This window comes from Bufo bufo, chromosome 10, assembly GCF_905171765.1.
Source record: "Bufo bufo chromosome 10, aBufBuf1.1, whole genome shotgun sequence".
In the NCBI taxonomy this organism is placed as follows: domain Eukaryota; kingdom Metazoa; phylum Chordata; class Amphibia; order Anura; family Bufonidae; genus Bufo; species Bufo bufo.
The window spans coordinates 38839011-38853307 of NC_053398.1; the positions used below are offsets into that span (position 1 = coordinate 38839011).

General features: G+C 41.6%; 1 protein-coding gene across 1 annotated transcript in view; it reads right to left on the reverse strand.

Annotated features, from left to right (window-relative positions):
- Window positions 1–14297, reverse strand: part of TH (tyrosine hydroxylase) — a 153352-nt gene that overhangs the window by 55107 nt on the left and 83948 nt on the right. The window lies entirely within an intron of this gene.

Genomic DNA, 14297 nt, shown 5'->3' on the forward strand with positions numbered 1-14297 from the left:
TTGCGAACGGCAGCATATAAGTGGATCCCACCTGGAGCCTCAGGAACCTGTACTCTTGTCTAGTTAACTCCAGCCACTTTAATGCTGTTACACAATAAGCATAACATAAATTCTGTCCCTAAACATACATTATATACAAGAGCTGCAGATAACAATCCCAGACCTAATGAATAACCTCATGTAGTGGAGATGAGTATTTTAAACAAGATTTTTAATGCTCTGTTTATTTACCCAATGTTAATACAGATTTAGTTAATTATTGCATTCATTTATATTGTAATTAAGCTCATATTGATGTGTTTGAGCAGGGTGTGTAACAAAAACAGAAGTAGAAAAGACTATGAGACATGTTGAGATGATCCCTCATTCAGGCACAGATATGCAGAATCTGGGAAACCAGCAGCAAGGGGAATGTCCGGCTGAAGTATGTGTATCTGTCACCTGCGATGAGTGAATATCTCAAAATGGGGGAATTGTGAGGGTTGAGACTCCATGTTGTGCCTTCAGATTCCATCTTGTGCTTACTACTGCCATTATATGTTATAAACTGTGAACGTCTTTTCTAAGATTATAACCTCAAGGCCACTCCTAGCCCCCCAGCACCTGGTCTAAAGGAATTTCTATAATTGCTAGAAAAACTGGTACGCGATTAACACCCACATTCACGCTCATTTGATTATGGTTTTAATGAGTTAATGATGTAAATGTTTAACTACAATTTCAGTTGGAAATGATCCAGAAATTTGCTTTATAACTCCTTTTCCTCTTTTCAATAAACTAGAGAAACTTGGTACATAGCATTGCGCGTGTGTATCAGTTATTCTCAGTGAGTGCACACACATTTTCTAGTTGGGAATCCACTGCTCATCTGGCATTGGGGTCTTTGCCCCAACAAGTGCATTCATGATCATTTTAGAAAGGGTAAGGCTTTGTTGACATTTCCGTTTTTCACTGACGCGTGCTGTCCGCATTTTCTGAGAAAAGCACACGTAACCATTGATTTAAATGTGTCTGTTCACATTTCAGTAAAATCACAGGGACATGAAGTATGTTGATCTGTGATGCAGACCAAGCATGCCCATTAAAGTCTATGGGTTCGTGAAAATCACTGACACATCATAGATGGCATATGTGTTGTGTCCCTGATGCATCCGTTTTTCACTGAACACTGAAAGGAGATTCTTTGGAAATTAATTTTCAGCTGAGCAGCGTCCATGAATTACAAATGACACACGGATGGTAAAAACGGACACACGGACCAACCATGGATCCTTCATGAACATCTTCACGGATGAAACATGTGGACTTTTTTTAACGGACACTGACATGGAAATGTGAACAAGACCTAAGGCTGCATTCACATCTCCGTTTCCGAGATCTGGCATAAATGCAGGCTGTTGGCTGGACAAAAAAAAAACTGTTCCCCGCAACAGTTTTTGTTAAACAAATATAGTTGTGCAAATGAGAAAGTTTACTTTCAATTATACTTTAGGTTTCAGTTCTTTGCTTGCTGTCAGTGAATGAGAACATTCTTGCTTTATATTCAGAGCCAGCAACCCCTACCTACCTAGTCCTGCCTTCAGTGGACAAGTTGATACAATTTTATCAAGTCTATGAGATTTTTCTGTGAGCTAAACAGGACCTGGACTTCCACAGATACATTGTAACAAACTACCAGCTGCTGATGTTCACAGCTCACAGATTATTGCCTAGATAGTCTATAACTGCATTCACGTCTCCACTGAGAGCAGGACTAGGGACACTGGTTTGGAAGCTGTGTATGTAAGAGCCACAGGGTTCTCATTCACCCACAGCAGCTGTCATGTAAAAATGGTGAAGAAACTCTACGGCTCACGTTTAATGAATTCATAAAAATTTGAATCAACCCCCCTTCCTAAAATGACACAGAAAAATAAAGAATGAAACAAACATAATTGGTATCGCTGCATCCAAAAATGCTCAAAATATTAAAATATAACAGTATTAATCCTGTAGGCTGAATGCCGCAACAGAAAAAAAAAATTATGAAAGTGCCGAACTGACATTTTTTGGTCACCTCACCCCATGAAAAATATGGAATTATAGGTGATCAAAAGGTCAAATGTGCCAATAAAAAAAACTACCGTATATCTCGTCCACAAGAAAACCAAGCCCTAACACAGCAATGAAATATAAAAAAAAGGATGGGTGAAATATAAAAAAATATTTAAAAAAAAATATGGGTATCAGAAGATGGCAACACAATGCAAACATTTTTTTCAAGGGCTTTTATTTTTTTTTAATTAGTAAAGCACAAAGAAAACAGTATAAATGTAGTAACGTGATAACTGTACTGACCCGAACAATAAATATGACATTTCAGTTGTAGCACTGAATGCCAGAAAGACAACTGGAAAAAACTATGGTGGAATTGTGCGATTTTTTTAAAATTTCACCCCACAAACAATATTTTTCAGTTTTTGAACACATGAAATGTTTAATTAAATACCCCCCCCCCCCCAAAAAAAAAGAAAAAAAAAGAAAGAAACAAGTAATATGTGAATAAAAACACACAAAAGTAAAAAATATATAATTTGCACCAAGGGGTTATTTCATAGCTATTGTTTCTACAGAACAGTGGTCACCAACCTGTGGCTCACAAGCTGCTCCAAATTATAACTCCCAGCATCCGCTGTAGCTGTCATATTGTGAGTTGTAGATTTGCTACAGGTGGATAGCCACAGGTTGCATTGGCCCCATCTATTAGGCTAGGTCTACACGACGACATTTGTCGCGCGACATTTTGTTGCACCAATGTCGCGCGACAATTTTTATAATGGCAGTCTATGGTGTCGCATTGCGACATGCTGTGACTGCGACGCGACAGTCGCAGAAAAATCCATCTCAAATGGATTTTCTACGACTGTTGCGTCGCAGTCGCAGCATGTCGCATGTTGCAGTGTGACACCATAGACTGCCATTATAAAAATTGTTGCACCAATGTCGCGCGACGAATGTCATCGTGTAGACCTAGCCTTAGTGTTGCCCCGCCGTTTGTCAGTTTGGACCTACCTATAACATAGGGCCACTTTAAATTCCCAGTCCGCCCCTGAATAACACATTGCACTGCAGGATTTTAATTTAAAAGAATGGTCGAAAATTTTTGGTGGAAGATATCTTCTTCTCTATCTTCTTCTTGTAAAATAGCGCCGCGGGAAACCGCACAGATGTTGTCCGTGCATTGGGGACCGCAAATTGCAGTCCCCAGTGGTACGGAACGACCGGCACACGTTCATGTGCATGACCCCTTACAGAAAAATGAGACTAAGGGTTCATGCACACGGCCGTTGATAGGCCGTTCCGTGCATTGGGGACCGCAAATTGTGGTCCCCAATGCAGGGTAATATCCGTGCGTATTCTGCAGACGGATCCAGACCCATTCAACTTGAATACGTTTGTGATCCGTCTGTCCATTTTTGCGGACTCATTCATGTTCATATGTGCCCGCAATGCTGAGAAATATTATGTGTTAATATATGCAAATAAGCCTCTAGGAGCAACGGGGTTACACCTAGATGCTACTCTCTCTCTGCAACTTCCACTCCCCCGCACTTTGATTGCCAGGGCCAGGTGTGATGACATTTACAATGCCTGGCCCTGTCAAAGTGGAGAGGGCGCGGCAGTGGCAGAGAGCAGAGCCTCTAGGTGTAACAGCAACGCCCCCGTTGCTCCTAGGGGCTCATTTGCATATATTAAAACATCATTTTTCACAGCAATGAGGGCACATATGAACATGGGACCAACACAGATGACTTCAGCTGCCAAGCGCACATGTAACAGGTCAGCCAGTGTCATAGCTACAAATCTGCTGACAGATGCCCTTTGAGACAACATATGTGAAAATCTGGTCTGATAAAGTTGATAATGGATACTTCAACTTGTACATGTCACCTCCATAGAGACATTATTCTAGCATCTCATAAGGAATGATTAGGAGCTAAATTTAAACATATTTTATATGAAAACAAAGGTATTCAAATATATTAGTCATATATGAAAAAATATAAAACATTATAACTATATAATATTATAAAAGGCATGAAAACAAGAAAAAGTAAAGTCTCCTGCAAGTTATATAAACAGATGAAAACAAGCTGAAGACCAGCTACAAAAATGTAAGCCTCAATATTATTCTTCTTACCAGAATAGCCTCAGCCTGTTTGGGATCAAGCTCAGAAATTGCCCTTCTGAAGCTTTTCCCAGCAGATCCGGAGATGTTTGGCGTTGGCATCACTACTCTTGTAGAAGTGTGTTTCCTGCACCTGCTCCAAGCCCAGGCTTTTATAATGCAAGTCTGACGTCACTACTCCCCCCCACCGTAGCATCTCAGCCTGAGGGAGGAGGATGGACATTTCCCTCAGACTCAGAGTAACCTGCAGAGTATTACTTGCCCTCTTACCCAATACCTACAGACCATCCCAGCAGCAGCTTGTGGGCAAACTAGTTGGTGATTTTCAGCACTTAAGTTTCCGTCGCTCAATACTGTATCTAGAGATCAGTTTTTATTTGGGTATCAAAGTCAAAAGAAGTAATGTAAAGTTGTACCATAAATAGATTATTGATTGTCTTCTACAGTTTTATTAAAGAGGTTGTCCAGATTTTTTAAATTGATGGTCCTCACAGGACCTCCTCCCTTGTTCTCCACTCGTCTATTCTTGACACAGTCATCTACAAGATTTCTCGCAGGCATCCCCCATACTCTGGAACTCACTACCCCCAACATCTAAACCTTCAAATGTAACCAGAAAACCCACATTTCAGGAAAGTCTACCACCTGCAATGAGCATGCTATCACCATGCAACCAGATCAGCAGCCTTTACCCTCACCAACTGTGTTCTCCTCTTGGATTGTAAGCTCTTGTGGGCAGGGTCCTCTCCCCCTCTGTACTAGTCTGTTAATAGTTTCATGTTTATTGTATTTGTATTTTTTTTATATTATGTGCAACCACCTCATGGAATTAATGGCACTTTCAAGTAAATGATAATAATGGCCTATAGGACAGGTCATCAGTACCAGATCAGTGGGGGTCTTTTGGCACTGACACTGATCAGTTGGTTGGAGGACTGCGGCACTCAGCCAAGCGCTGCAGCCTCTTTATTGCTTACATGGATCCAGACATGGGTTGATACTGCTGATCACTGTACTTTTAGCAGAACCCATGACCCTGCTTCGCTGCTTCTAAAAGTAGGGGGTACCCATATATAACATGAATCAATGCAAACGATGAAGAGGGTGCCGTGCTTGCCTGAGAGGCAAGGTCCTCTCAACCCGCTGATCCGTTGGGTGCAGACAGTCAGACCCTGATCTCACACTGATGGTCAATCCTAACATTAGGACGTTCAATTTTAAAGCCTGGATAAACCGTTTTTAAAGAATCTTCAGACCTTATTCCAAGTGAATTTACTACTACTGGATATTTTTCTATTCTGATTCTCCCAAATGGTTTAAGATTTTGATGGAAATGTTGAAAATGACTACTCAACCCAAAATATGGGTTGCAATGAAAAAGTAATATGTAAAGTTAACTAGTTAAAAAATGGAAAATGCTAAAAACGGTTGTCCCACAAAGAAGATCTATTACCTTTCCGCAGGCTTGGTGATAAATGTTACACTTCTGGGGACCCCACTGCTGGTACCACCACCGATCCATACTCGGAGGGAGGATCCCAAGTCCCCATTCATCCTCCCTACCAACTCTATGGGATCAGCTGAATCTCCCAAAGTTATGTGGAGCGGTGGTGCACATGTTCAACCACCGCCACCACATACAGGTCCATCTAAGGGTGCACTCACACGTGGCGGAAAATTCCACCAGAAAATCCACAACATGAAGACTTCCCCTATTCATCATACAGGGCTGAAAACTGTATTTCCCTGTGGTGAATATACATTCCGCAGCGTAAATAATGTTGTGTTGCGGATTTTCTGTATGAGACTCTCTCCATTCAATTCAATGGCAAATTGATTCTGCAGTGGAAAACGCTGCAGAAAAATCTGCATGGAAAAACGTGCAAAAAAATCCATGCGGATTTCCGATTGAAATGAATGGCAAGATTCTTAGTCTACTTTCACACTAGCGTTTTGGCTTTTCGTTTGTGAGATCCGTTCAGGGCTCTCACAGGCGGTCCAAAACGGATCAGTTTGCATTCTAATGCATTCTGAATGGAAAAGGATCCGTTCAGAATGCATCAGTTTGCATCAGTTCAGTCTCCATTCCGCTTTGGAGACGGACACCAAAACGCTGCTTTAAGCATTTTGGTGTCCGTCTGATGAAACTGAGCCAAACGGATCCGTCCTGGCACACAATGTAAGTCAATGGGGACGGATCCGTTTTCACTGACACAATATGGCACAATAGAAAACGGATCCGTCCTCCATTGACTTTCAATGGTGTTCAAGGCGGATCCGTCTTGGCTATGTTAAAGATAATACAAACGGATCTGTTCTGAACGGATGCAGACGGTTGTATTATCTGAACGGATCCGTCCATGACGGATCCGCACAAAATGCGAGTGTGAAACTAGCCTTAAACAGGGAAGTCTGCAACAAAATCTGCACCACAAGAGCTCATGCTCACGACCGTATTTTCTTTTTGTATCTTTTACAGTTTTTTTGCAGCCTATATACGGAACCATTCACTTCAATAAAAAAAACATAAATGACTCTGTGTGCATTTCCTTTCCATATGTCTGCAAGTCAGTTCCGCAAAAAAATAGAACATGTCCTATTCTTGTCCGTTTTGAGGTTAAGGACAGGCATTGTTACAGTGGATCAGCAAAAAAACGGATGCAACATGGACGTCACACGGATGTCATCTTTTTTTTTTGCGGACCTGTGTTTTGCAGAACGCTAAAGACATACAGTCGTGTGCATGAGCCCTAATTCATGTAAAAAAAATCTGCAACTTTGTAAAAATCTGCACCTGCGGATTCTCTGGCAGAATTTTTTGCCACGTGTGAGGGCACCCTAACCGGGCAGCCCTCAGCAATCTAACATTAATCAAAACTCCATTGACAATACATTTGTTCTGTAATCTACCGTTCTCTGTTGTCATGTAATACTAACCCCCGGTAGCAGACACTGAAAGGACAATGTGTGGTCGGCGTCAGCGGGTTCCTGTGATACCATCCTATTGCCGCAGTTTTTCGGGGCCATATTGCTTCTTACTTCTTAAAAGGAGGTTGTTACGCTGAGACAATCTCAGCCATTAATGAGCACTGCTCAATAGTGTTGAGCGAACTTCTGTTTCAAGTTCGGCGTCTAAAGTTCGGCTTCCGGTTAGCTGAGAATCCCGATATGGATTCCGAATTCCGTTGTGGTCCGTGGTAGCGGAATCAATAATTGGCCATTATTGATTCCGCTACTACGGACCACAACGGAATTCGGAATCCATATCGGGATCCTCCGCTAACCGGAAGCCGAACTTTAGACGCCGAACTTAAAACAGAAGTTGGCTCAACACTACTGCTCAAACATAAACAAGTTGTTCGACTGCTCGTTTAAAGATCCTTTCCCATGGTGGCCCTATGCAAACCGAATGGGGGGTGAACGATTGTTGCTACGATTGTTCGACCCCAATTCCGTTTGCATATTGTCAGCAGCAGGTCCACACAGGCAGATGTGCTGCAGACAAATGACGATTTGTGCTTCTTGTTCCCTGAGGGATCAGCTGCATGTCTTCTTGAGGCATTGATAAGGAATACATGTCTTTCCTCCTGATTATCAACCCATGATTATCCTGATCCTCCAGCACAACCTGTGTTTCAGGTGTGTTCATTGTGAACTTAAGAGTCTACATTTCTGATAAGGAGATAAAGCGACAGGTGACAGAGGAAATGGGCGTAATAAGACTCCTTACTCCAAGCAATGATCAGGGCAATTATCAGGAAGGAGCGCTCCTAGGAAAGCCAATTTCCGATAACTGCCCTGTGTAAGAGCACCTCCCAGCAATATCAAGGGTGCTTTACAGTGCCCTATGGTCGGGCAGATTATCACAAATGAGCATTTGCATGAATGCTCGATAACAATAATCTGCCAATGTAAGGGTGCGAAGAGCTTCTTCATCGGGTAATTGGATCATTCATTCGGTCACCTAAATCATCATTTTCTGGCAGCAGATCATGCCATCTAAAGAGCCTCTACATACAATGATTCTGTATGGTGACATGCGATGGCATTAGCGATCACATCTCCCCGTACTGTGGAGGAGAATTTTGCATGTACTGTAAATGCAGCAATCTCCTCCACTGACCAGCAGGAAGAAAATGCTTCCTTCATCGAGCAGCACCCCTCTGGTAAACCATAGACATTATATTGTCTACAAAGCCAACCAAAATCAGTTGGGTGTAAGCTGGCCGTAGACATTAGGCTTCCCTCACATCTGCGTTGGAGGCTCCGTTAGAAGCTTCCATATCAGATTGCAATAAAATATACAGCATGCTGCACTATTTTGTCCAGTAAAATAATACGCTGTGATGGAAACCTGAAGGACATCATTATAGACTATATATAAACAGTATATAGAGAGAGAAAGACAAAAATTTATAGTCAGGTGCCATTGGCATGTGACGAATCAGGTTTTGGGCTTGCATTCCAATTTTCTGTTCTTATCATGGAACGCCCGAAGCAGATTTCAGTGTAACTTTTGTGACCCTACAGAGAGGGTTGGAGCCAGAGACCCTGTGTGAAAAACTGCATTTTTTGAGGTGAGTCAGGGAGAAGACCTCTGTATTAGCTAGAACCCAGACGGGCAGGTCTTTATTTTGGTTTATGTTTGTGATGGTGCGGAAGTGCCAGAATAAAGCACCATTTGGACTTGAACCCTGTTGTCAGAGGAGCAATCTGTGATTGCTACCCCATGTGAGAGAGAGATTCCTTACACTTTAGAAAATATTTGAAAGACACTTACTCAACCCATCTTTTTTTTTTGCCAGTGGCAAGCTGCCCCACCTTTCATTTAAGCAATTTAGATTATTTTTTTAAAGAATCTGAAGAAAAAAAAAAATCTTACGTGACCAACTTTTCAACATTACTCTCTATTTCTATCTATTACATATGAGCAGCTTTACTAAGAAATACCTCATGTCTATCCTCCCAGTGCACTTATATAATTTTATAGAAAGCAGCTCATGGGTGAAAAGGGTTCTTGTTTCTCCCCGTGTTAAGCTAGTTTCATTTTTTTTTTTATTGCGTTATTATAGGCAGCATTTTCATTTATTATAACATTTCCTTAGCAAATATTTTCTCTTCTTCATTCTTCTTATTGCAGCCTCATCTTCTTTCTCGTTGCCTAATCTTTGCTCCCAATTCGTGCCTCTTCTTTCTCCCTCCTCGGCTGCCTCATTCAGTAATTAGAGTTTGTCAAACACAGTAATTAGCACCACTTTGCCTTGGTGGCTTTTTTTTTGCCATCAGGACTCTTTCCTTTCACAAAAAGACTTATAATAACATATAATGGCAGGGCACAACTGCTGCAAAACACTGCTTTCTCTGAAGGTTAGCTTTGCACCCGAGGGACAATATGCTACTCAACAAAAGAAGACGGGGAGTTCAGTACATTTTTATGTCAAAAAGGGCATGTCGTCTCTAAATTAAAACAATGTTATGTCGTGCTCTCCTTAAAGAGTTATTCCATCCCCTTTAATCCTGAGAATGAAGGGCCACAGTGCTGGTTTAATGCTGCATCTGCAGAACCTCAGTAACAGGAGGTATCTGCAAATGGTAGGTTTTGGTTCGTACACCAGCAGGTGAGGTATGTTTTGAATAAGGAATGGGGCTAGCCACCCCATTCCTCCCTTCTTGGTAATGGGCTGGTCCCTGCCAGGAGAGGGAAGGTTAGCTTAAGACTGTGAGAAGTGAGGAAGCACGTCTTAGTGCTCCTGCTCCTAGGGCCTTAAGGACCAGAGAACCAACTCATCTGTGAGACCTCTACTCCAGAGAGACCTTAGAGACAAAACTACAGATATTCTGGCAAGCTACAGAATTATAGCCAGTAAAGTGACCAGCTACCACAGCTATACAGACCCTGCTACAGGTGAAGGACTATGGCTTAGACACCCATCACCTAGATCACATTCAGGCCAGGCCAACTCATAAAAGTCTATATTTTCACCAAGTAAACAAGCACAGCCACAAGTGCAAGCTTACAGCTTTTAACCAGAAGTTCAGGAGAGAAACATCAGCAAGATAACATAGGTGCAATTATCACATACTTTGGCAGCTACCATACCTCATCACCTTGGGAGAGAAATTGCATTGTATACAACTAATGCTGGGTGTGCTACAACTCCTATTTTGCACTAAGTAAAGAGAGACTTTTATTTTTCTGGTTCCTTATACCACTTTATCAGAAGACCAATCCCCAGGGAGCAAAGGCCTGAGGGAGTACACCATGGCACATCATCTCATTAGGGCCCCTACCACTCCCATCCTCTACACTGGCTTCTCAGAGGGTGATGCCCCATATCAAATTCATTTGAGGTCATTCTGGCCAAACCAGGTTCTGGGCACAAGCGCTGGCATCAAAGTGGAAGATCAGTTGCCAAAGTCATTTAACCCCTTAGAAACACCACTCATTCAAATCAGTAAAAAGTGTCCTTTTTTCCACTTTGATGCCAGTTATTGTACCCAGAACCTGCTTGGACCATATGTGGCATCACCCTGTGTACATTGATGGCATGAAATCAATGGCGCAAAACAAATTAACCCTATAAATCCCACTCATTGATGTCCACTTTGATGGCCATTTTTGTACCAGTTATTCATCTGATTTCACCTCAGGACCAGTAAATGCAACATCTTGTATCCCTTTACTGACATGTACAGCAGATGCCAGGTCTTTAAAGATGTTTCCTGCTCAGGTGTTGAGCAAGCAACATAGCTGCTGGGTGCCTGCTGATGTACACAGCTGACACCCAGTGACAGAGTCTGTGATCAGTAACAACTCCAATCATAGGCTTTTCACACCTCAGATGACGTGGTTAATTGCAACTGAGCAGCTATTTATTGACCGATCTGCCCCAGGACAAGATCATCAGAGCTGTTTGGTGGCTATGACAGCCTTAGGACCTCTGAGTGCCCCGAGGTCTGCCATAGCAAAGTTCCTGTCTTCCATAGACTGCAATAGCAGACCACTGCAGTCTATGGTATAATCAATTAGACAATCTTATGTTAAAAAGGGCCTAGAAGTAAATATGGAAAAAAAGTTAAACAAAAAAAGTTTTGAAAAATATATATTTAAGGAAATTAAAATCACCCCCTTTCCTCATTTTCCAAATAAAAGTAAACAATAAAAAAATAAAGATCATTGGTATCGCCACTTCCAAAAATGACCAAACAATTAATATATAACACATTTATGGCCAATTTACATTTTTATTTTTTTTTGTCACTTCATCTCCCAAAAAATTAAATAAAAAGTGATCAAAAAGTCATACTCACATCAAAATGGTATGAATGTAATATACAGAAAGCCCGCAAAAAATTTGCAACTACACAGCACTGTAGATGTAAATATAAAATAGTTATGGGGGTCAGAATATGGCGATGCAAAGAAAAAATAATCTTTTTAAATAGGTTTTTCAGTATTAAAACACAAGAAAAACTATACAAATGTGGTATCGCTGTAATCGTACTGAGCTGTAGAATGAAGGTAACAGGTCAGTTTTACCACAAAGGGAACATCATAAAAACAAAATACCGTATATAAAACTGTGACGGAATTAAGTGTTTTTCCAATTCCACCCGAGCTTCCCACTACATCATATGCAATTTAAGAGGGTGCCATTAGAAAGTACAAATTCCCCCCCCCCCCCCAAAAAAAAATAAAAAAAATTCATATAGCTATGTGAATGGGGGAAAAAAATAAAAAGCTATGGCGCTGGGAAGGTAGGGAGTAAAAAATAAAGAAGAAAAACGGCTGCATCAAGAAGGGGTTATAATTGAGATAAGTTCTCCTGATAATTCATTAATAAAAAAAAACATATACAGTGGATATAAAAAGTCTACACACCCCTGTTAAAATGTCAGGTTTCTGTGATGTTAAAAAAATGAGACAAAGATAAATCATTTCAGAACTTTTTCCACCTTCAATGTGACCTATAAACTGTACAACTCAATTAAAAAACAAACTGAAATATTTTAGATGGAGGGAAGAAAACAAAAATAATAATAATAATAATGTGATTGCATAAGTGTGCACACCCTCTTATAACTGGGGATATAGCTGTGTTCAGAATTAAGCAATCACATTAAAAATCATGTTAAATAGGAGTCACATACACCTGCCATCATTTATAGTGCCTCTGATTAACCCCAAATAAAGTTCAGCTGCTCTAGTTGGTCTTTCCTGAAAGACCATTGTCCACAGCCATGGTCCACAGAGAGCTTCCAAAGCATCAGAGGGATCTCATTGTTAAATAGTATCAGTCAGGAGAAGGGTACAAAAGAATTTCCAAGGCATTAGATCTACCATGGAACACAGTGAAGACAGTCATCATCAAGTGGAGAAAATATGGCACAACAGTGACATTACCAAGAACTGGACGTCCCTCCAAAATTGATGAAAAGACGAGAAGAAAACTGGTCTGGGAGGCTACCAAGAGGCCTACAGCAACATTAGGCTGAGTTCACACGGGCGTTGCGGGAAAAGGTGCGGGTGCGTTGCGGGAAAAGGTGCGGGTGCGTTGCGGGAACATGCGCGATTTTTCCGCGCGAGTGCAAAACACTGTAATGTGTTTTGCACTCGCGTGAGAAAAATCGTGCATGTTTGGTACCCAAACCCGAACTTCTTCACAGAAGTTCGGGCTTGGGATCGGTGTTCTGTAGATTGTATTATTTTCCCTTATAACATGGTTATAAGGGAAAATAATAGCATTCTGAATACAGAATGCATAGTAAAATAGGGCTGGAGGGGTTAAAAAAAATTAAATTAAATTAAACTCACCTTAATCCATTTGCTCGCGCAGCCCGGCATCTCTTCTGTCTTCTTTTTTGCTGTGTGCAGGAAAAGGACCTGTGGTGACGTCACTCCGGTCATCTCATGGTCCATCACATGATCTTTTACCATGTGATGGATCATGTGATGGATCATGTGATGACCGGAGTGACGTCACCACAGGTCCTTTTCCTGCAATCAGCAAAGAAGGAGACAGAAGAGAAGCCGGGCTGCGCGAGCAAGTGGATTAAGGTGAGTTAAATTATTATTTATTTATTTTTTAACCCCTCCAGCACTATTGTACTATGCATTCTGTATTCAGAATGCTATTATTTTCCCTTATAACCATGTTATAAGGGAAAATAATAATGATCGGGTCTCCATCCCGATCGTCTCCTAGCAACCGTGCGTGAAAATCGCACCGCATCCGCACTTACTTGCGATTTTCACGCAGTCCCATTCACTTCTATGGGGCCTGCGTTGCGTGGAAAACGCACAATATAGAGCATGCTGCGATTTTCACGGAACGCATAAGTGATGCGTGAAAATCACTGCTCATGTGTACAGCCCCATAGAAATGAATGGGTCCAGATTCAGTGCGTGTGCAATGCGTTCACCTCCCGCATTGCACCCGCGCGGAATACTCGCCCGTGTGAACTCAGCCTTAAAGGAGCTGCAGGAATATCTGGCAAGTACTGCCTGTGTGGTACATGTGACAACAATCTCCCGTATTCTTCATATGTCTGGGCTATGGGGTAGAGTGGCAAGACTCTTACGAAGAAAAACATCCAAGCCAGGCTACATTTTGCAAAAACACATCTGAAGTCTCCCTAAAGCATGTGGGAAAAAGGTGTTATGGTCTGATGAAACCAAGGTTGAACTTTTTGGCCATAATTCCAAAAGATATGTTTGGCGCAAAAACAACACTGCACATCACCAAAATAACACCATACCCACAGTGAAGCATGGTGGTGGCAGCATCATGCCAAGGGGCTGTTTTTCTTCAGCTGGAACTGGGGCCTTAGTTAAGCTAGAGGGAATTATGAACAGTTCCAAATACCAGTCAATATTGGTACAAAACCTGAATCCGAGCCCAGACCTGAATCCGATTGAAAATCTGTGGGGTGATCTGAAGAGGGCTGTGCCCAGGAGATGCCCTCGCAATCTTACAGATTTGGAGTGTTTTTGCAAAGAAGAGTGGGCAAATCTTGCCAAGTCAAAATGTGCCATGCTGATAGACTCATACCCAAAAAGACTGAGTGCTGTAATAAAATCAAAAGGTGCTTCAACAAAGTATTAGTTTAAGGGTGTGCACACTTATGC